Source organism: Anser cygnoides, chromosome 6 (assembly GCF_040182565.1).
Source record: "Anser cygnoides isolate HZ-2024a breed goose chromosome 6, Taihu_goose_T2T_genome, whole genome shotgun sequence".
Taxonomy (NCBI): Eukaryota; Metazoa; Chordata; class Aves; order Anseriformes; family Anatidae; genus Anser; species Anser cygnoides.
Window position 1 is genome coordinate 19,131,877 of NC_089878.1, and position 6,824 is coordinate 19,138,700.

General features: G+C 43.7%; 1 long non-coding RNA gene across 1 annotated transcript; it reads left to right on the forward strand.

The window, feature by feature from the left end:
• The first annotated feature begins 227 nt into the window (after positions 1-227).
• LOC106030021 (uncharacterized) lies at positions 228-6,175 on the forward strand. Its single transcript, XR_001203489.3, has 3 exons — positions 228-964; positions 2,156-2,294; positions 3,888-6,175. It is a non-coding gene; the product is annotated as an uncharacterized lncRNA (long non-coding RNA).
• The last annotated feature ends 649 nt before the right edge of the window (positions 6,176-6,824 follow it).

Sequence of the window (6,824 nt, forward strand, 5' to 3'; positions counted from 1 at the left end):
CGGGACCTTCCCTCCGGGAAGGGGGCTCCGAGCTCCTGCCCTGGGGGGCAGCCGGGGCATCTCGACCTTTCCCCGGGGGGACGGGGGGGAACGGGCGGCTCCGTGCGCCCCGTCGGAGCGGGCCCCTTCTGCTCCACCCTGGTCCCCCGCGCTGCCGCTTCTCCAGCACCAAACTCAATTATAACGGCCGTGATTACGGCGATATATCTCCAGCGCTCTCCAAACGCTCGGGTGTCAAGGGGAGTGTTTTAGAGAGGGTGCGAGGGGCAGCAATTCATACGAGGGAGCTGACAGTTCTTTGATGTGAAAATGATGCCCGATTTTTACTTCGGGGCGCGCAACCGAAGAAAGATTACACTGCTTAAACCGAGAAATTTAAACCCAGATGATAATAGTAACGAGCCAAAGAGGCGAGGTAGGGAAGTCAATTTTACAGCTAGAAAAGCGGTCTCTGAAGGCCTTGTGCAGCCTATCGGGGCTGAGCAAGTGAAACTAAGTTCCTGATAAATCATTAATCACGGGCAGCTAAAGGCAATCATCCCCGGGCAGCCTCTAATTACCGGCGGCCCCCGGCCCGCTGCCTGGCGGTGCCGCTGGCCCCTTCCCCTCTCGGTGCCCGGGAGGGGCTGCCCGGGGGGGGCGCGACCCGAGGCAGCCCGGTCCCGGGGGGGCTGCCCCAACCCCCGGTGCCCGGAGCAAGGTGGGCTCCTGCCGCCCGCCCCAGCTGCGCTCCCAGCCCTTCGTTCCCTGACCAACGGGCAGGGATTATTAACACATTATTAAAACTCCGTTCATAGCACCTTAATGAGACCTGCGCTTATTAGCGATGGGAGCGAATTTCACAGGAGTGAAGTGATCAGTTAAGCCATGTCTATAGTTTCCAGACTACGCAAATGAGGCTTTTACTTAATTGAATTGAACTTCTCATGGCATTCGGAGGCTGAACTCTATCCTCCAGCGCAAGGTGGGCATCAGGATCAGTTTTGTACGAGAAAACAAGCCGGCAAAGAAGCCTTGTCCTAAGGCTAAGGGCACCCCGGGTTCCGTGCTGTGGAGCAGGGGCGTTTGTGGGGTGCCGTGGGGTGTCCCGAGCGGGGTGCAGCCCCTGCCCTTGGCACGAAGCAGCCAGGTGCTGGGACGCCTTTTCCACGCTCTTCTTCGCAGCCTGCTGAACGGGCCAGAAAAACAAAGCGTTCCTTTTCCCCGATCTCCTGTCTTTCGCTAGCTCAGGCTCAAAATTGTCGTTCTCAGCCCATTTTGAGAAACCTCCACGCAGCAGTAATCAGGCGGCGGACAAACGCATCCTCAAGACAACTGAGAGAGGGACTGAAAACTTCAGAGCAGAGAAACATAAACAAATACATTTTCCAGCGCAGATTTATTATGGCTCCGGTCTGTTTTGCTGAGTGTGAGTCAACCAGAAGGGAATACCGTCTCGGTTTGACAGTGAGCAAGTCTTAAAAATTACGGATCGAATCAAAGTTTCAGGAGCAATTTAAAGAGCGCTCAGAAAGGCGATCCGGAGCAAGCCGGGTAGCCCTTGGCTAGCACAGCCTGCCCCCGCTCAGCCTTCCTGCCCCTTCGGAGAGCCGAGCTGCCACCGGGGGGGTGCCTGCAGGCGGGGGCTGCCACCAGTCCCCGTCTTGCCCCCCCGGGGGCACCCAGCCTGCTCCGCCGCGGCCGGCTCTGCCCCAGGCTCCCCGCTCACAGCCAGGGACTTTTCCGCCCCCAGTCTCAGAAAATCAGTTTTCCCCGGGTCAGGTATGCTTAGGACCCAGCGTGGCCTTTCCCTCATTATATTTCAGTTTAGGCACCAGGAAGATGCAATTTGTTGTCGAACTAAATAAAACATATCACCTCCAGTTAAATCTGTAAATTATATTATGCTGCTGCTCTGGTTTTGTTTTTCATAATTGTTAAAAATTTGAACAAATCAATTATATTAGCCATATGGCTTGATCATATCAGCTAATTTCCACCCCCTTTGTTTTTTTTGAAAGTAATTGTTGTTTAAGCACTGACAACTGATTAGTTAAGGTGTATAGGAAATATCTCTCTGCTCTTGTCTTAGTTAAAAGATGATTGAAATGACAATGAATACTCAAAGTCGTTAAATCATCCCCTTCCATATTTTCCACTTTCTGTGTGTTTAAAGAGTTCACAACAGCAGTAGCTGAGCTGCAGCCTGATTTATACTTCTGGAATGGAGGCCGTGAGACCATCAGGCTTTCAATTCAATCTATTCCAGTTTGTAATGATTTCCCTAAAAGGAGCCAGTTTTTGGTATGCAGCAGGTAAGTAGTCATTTTTCTTAGTTATTTTAAAGGTGTGTAGTATTGAGAATGTACAAGTGGTTCCACTCTGGCATTTACACACTGCAAATATAAAACTTCACCCCTCAGTGATCTTAATACTTCGTCCATTAAATGTACTTACTCATTTAAATGGGAGTGTATTTAACTGCTAAACAGATGGTCTACAGTGCACACAATTATAAAGCAAGGGTTTGTGTATGTTGCCATATTTTAGACTCCAGATTTCCTGCTTCCCTATACATTTTTCAAAGCAGTTTATTTTTCCATACAAAACACTAACACAGGTGGAGAAGCGGTCTGGAATTCATTTCTTTTGCTATCAGAGATCCAGGCCACACTCCTTCAGGCAATCTTCTTAATTTTCTGATGAGGATTTTAACTAGTTCTGTACTTCAGATTTTTAAAGCATTTCAAGAACCATTCTGAAATCCTCTGGACCACACTGGGATTTTAAATATTTGATAGACATTTCTGATCGTGTTTACTTTATTGAGTAAATACTGAAAAAATGTCTTGGCCCCACATTGGTGAAACTGAAGCGGTGACCAGGCAATGAGAGCTGGGAGAATTTTCAAGCTGTAGCGTACTGCAAAAGGAAGGAGAAGGTTGCAGAAAAAAGCAGAAAGTTATGAATCACCCACGCTGATGTTTGCATCATAAACTGGTGACATTTGCCGTAGGCCTGTCTCGTGTACCCAGGCACGGGGAGCTGGTGCTCACCCGCTAGTCGTCTGTGTGAGGCTGTGCTGTTATCTTGCCAGGGCAGGGCCATCAGCTGTATTTCTCATGCATGATTTCACCCCTCAGTTAAACACGGATTTGTTAATTTTCTTGCTGGACTGTCTGTGATTCTTCTCATTCCTGTCATACTGTACCCCTCAAACATAAACAAATCAACTTTCAGAATAACTATAAAGTGAGGATTTAGCTCCATTGTATAACTGAGGCCCTAAAGTTCAGAGAGAAGTGAAATCTGCACTCATTTTGTGTGTCCCACGGATAATATTGAGCTGATAATTCTAGTATATTTAGCAACCTTATATTCTCATTGTTTTGCAAAACAAGATGTCGAAAGTGATTTGGAACCCTTAACATGGAAAATACAGTTTGTAGCCAATTATGAAAAGCTGAATTTAAATGTTGTGCCTAGCATTTCACAGAAATTCTGTAGCAGGGCAGAGCTTGAAATATGCTATTGAAGGCAGTGTTCATCTATCCCATGAAACCATTCCTTCTCTTGTTTCACAAAGCATTTCCAGCATCATTTAACTTATCCAGCAAATGGCTGGCTTTTATCAATATCAGATTTTCACCATGCAGTCCTGAGTCACTTTCAGATGAACTTGTATCAGCCTTTCATGCAGCAACAAAGATTAGGATTTTATCCTCCATGTCTGCATCATAGTACAACCATACCTGGCAGAGGAAGGTGAGATAAGGCTGTATAAATTTACTCTGAAACTCCCAGTTCCCAAGTTATGAATGCTTGACTTTTCAACCAGCTTTGGAAATAGCTGTTTGCATCCAGTTTTCTAGATTAAATAATCAGTAAATGACCTCTCCTTCCCACAGAAACCTCAGGATCCATCAGTACCTGGAACCATGCTGGGTGGACCTGTGAGGGATGCACTGCAGCAGAAGACTGCTTTTGTTTCAAGACTTCTGCAAGCAGAAGGAAGCAACTTATGTACTGCCATCAGCTTCTACTGCTACTTGCTAACAGGAGAAGAACTTGTTAGATTAGGAAGTGAGTCTGTTGAAAAGGAAAGTCTCAATGTTTCTGCCAACCCTGACGCCTTCTGTTCCTGTTTCCCCCAGTGCTATCACAGACTGCCACTCTTCCCATGGATTGTCAGAGCTTAGACCATTTAGTTGTCCCAGGTATTCACCGTGGGCTTGATCTGAAATTCAGTGAAGTCTCTGGAATTTGAATCAGACCATGGAATCAGACAATGGGATTACATGATTTGATTGAAGAAGAAAGTCAAGTTGCTTTTTTGCTGGTTACTGCTTGCCATTTACCAGAAATCTGGTTGTGCCTCAGAGGAGGTTAAAGAGAAGAAATGACCTGGGGATGAGGCACCCAGGCCTGGGGAAAGACGGTAAGACTGGGAACAATACAACTTCTTCAGAAGCATGCAAAATACAGTTTATACGTTAGAGAGACCTGAGTGGTCTTGTTAATACAAGTAAATAAGCAAAGCACAGCCTACTATTTCACTTTGCCATAGGCTTACTTGTTGTCACTACGGGTTTTTCACTAGGAACCTGGCAGAAGCAAGTCCTAACAAGTAACAGATTTACAAATGCTTCATTTTGTACAAAATTAAGGCCATGCTGTTCATGACACAAGCTATTCAACTTGGGGAGCCCTCTTCGTAGATCTGGTCTTCCATATGTGGAACTCTGATAAAGGTGTTCAGGGAAGATGTAGGTTGTCACAACTCACATGGTGTCAAAAGGCATGCTGAGACACTCAGCTCTTGCATGACATTGAGCAATCCCATTTCTGATGACTTTTTCTTCGTTCATCTCTTTTCCCAATGTTGGGATACAGTCAATGTACAGTGGATTGATTTTTCTGGGTTTTGGTCAGAGGGGTTGCTTTTTATGTTCCACAAGTTTCATTTTACTGCCCAAACCAGGGAAACGTAAACACCAGAAGAAAGCATGATTATCATATGGGAAGAAACAAGACATTTTTAGAAGGAAGCATAAAGGCCCCAAAGCTCATGTGTGTATGAGAAGGGAATATGGTCAAAAGACTAACTGAAATCTGCGGCATAGCCTACACACAGATCAACAGGCACATTGCATTAGCTTCAGTGTCTCCCAGATTTACTTTTGGCTACACTGCAATGTTGATCAGTCCCCAGCCACACCACACAACTATTCCAAACATAACCCAGAGATCATTTTATCCATTCAGATTTAAGATTTGGAAAGAAGAAATTGGTATGCATCAGAGGTGTCATTCCAACTCTTGGGGTTTGTCCAGCTCTTGGGGTTTGGGCAATTGCCATTAGAAAGACTGTAACACTTTCATTACTCTTATGAGTTTGCTGGTTAAAAAAATTCTGTCAAAGATGTGAAATTCACATTTCTGCCAGTTTGTCACTTCCTATACATGTATAGAAAATGCTTGAGAGAGGTAAATGTTACCACTCAGTGAATTTTCAGCTTCAGATAAAGCAAAGTAGGCAAGAGAATGGAGTCTTGTATTTTAGTACCTGATCTGATTACACTTCTCTGTGCTTATTTATATTAACTTTACAGAGTCGCCTATGACTCATTATCTAAACAGATGTATGGAATTATAAATATCTTAAGAATTCATACCAGATAATTTTAAGACAAAGCAGAGGAAGAGTGGGAATGGAGAAGACTGTTTGGTTTGAAAGGTTTTGATGTTTTTGAGAAAAAAATAATTTTCTTTATGGAAAGAGGGTCTTTTTTTTTATCATCCTTCCTGTCCTTGTTGATCTTCATGGTCTGTTTGTCATGGCAGAGTCCTAAACAATTTTAAGGGGACTAATCCATTCAGAAATGTGAATGAGAAGGAAAAAGTAGGAGAAAGGATTCCTGAGTCACACTTGCAGATACTGAACTTCACAGAGAGAATAGTAAAATTTCAGTAAGCCAGAAGTGAATAAAAGTTATGTTTCTGACATGCACTGAATCATTTCTAGAGCCTTATAAAGCATTATATGGTTGACAATGCCTCTTAAAATATCTGTTTACGAAATGCAGTGTTACTTCCTGAAATTTACCATTTTTGCTCCATGAAAAATAGCACTTTTTCTGTGGGAAAAAAAAAAAGACTTAGCAGCAGGATCTTTAATGTCAAGAAATGGGCAAGATGTCAGTTTTATGCAGCATCAGAAAGACAGATATATATATTTCACCATTTCTCCTATCCTATTTATGATTGTTGCAATCACAAATAATGTAGCCGAGATCTACTATCTACTTGACCTGTATGTATTGCTACATCTTGCTCCTAGGGTAACTGCACTTTGTCATGTCTATTTCTCTTCCTCGGGTGTTTATCTAGTATTTAACTCTGTGTGTTGTTCAGGAGCACAGGAGCATGACTCTGCAGTATGTAGCGCTTCACTTTCCTTAGGGTCAGTGCTGTGCAAAGGCCGTATCCAAAAAACACCTGAGGTTAACACACATGACACGCTTCTTATTAAAAAGATGGAAATCATACCTTTTTGTCTGTGCGTATTACAACTTGGGTAGTACAATCTGGATGATAAAACCAGAGTGTGATGGTTTTTATTCCGGTGAGTGGCCTGTTATAAGCTACCATGTGTCGCAGTGCTTTCTCATATTCTGTATAAGCACCTTCTGTATCAGGTCTTGAAACTAAACATGAGTTTAACTGAAATAAAGATAATTTTTAGTTAAAATTGCATTTAGATTTCACTATCTTAATCTCAGTTCACATACCAATTTATGGACTATTATTTACATTTATGAAGAAAAATATATAATTGTGCAGAT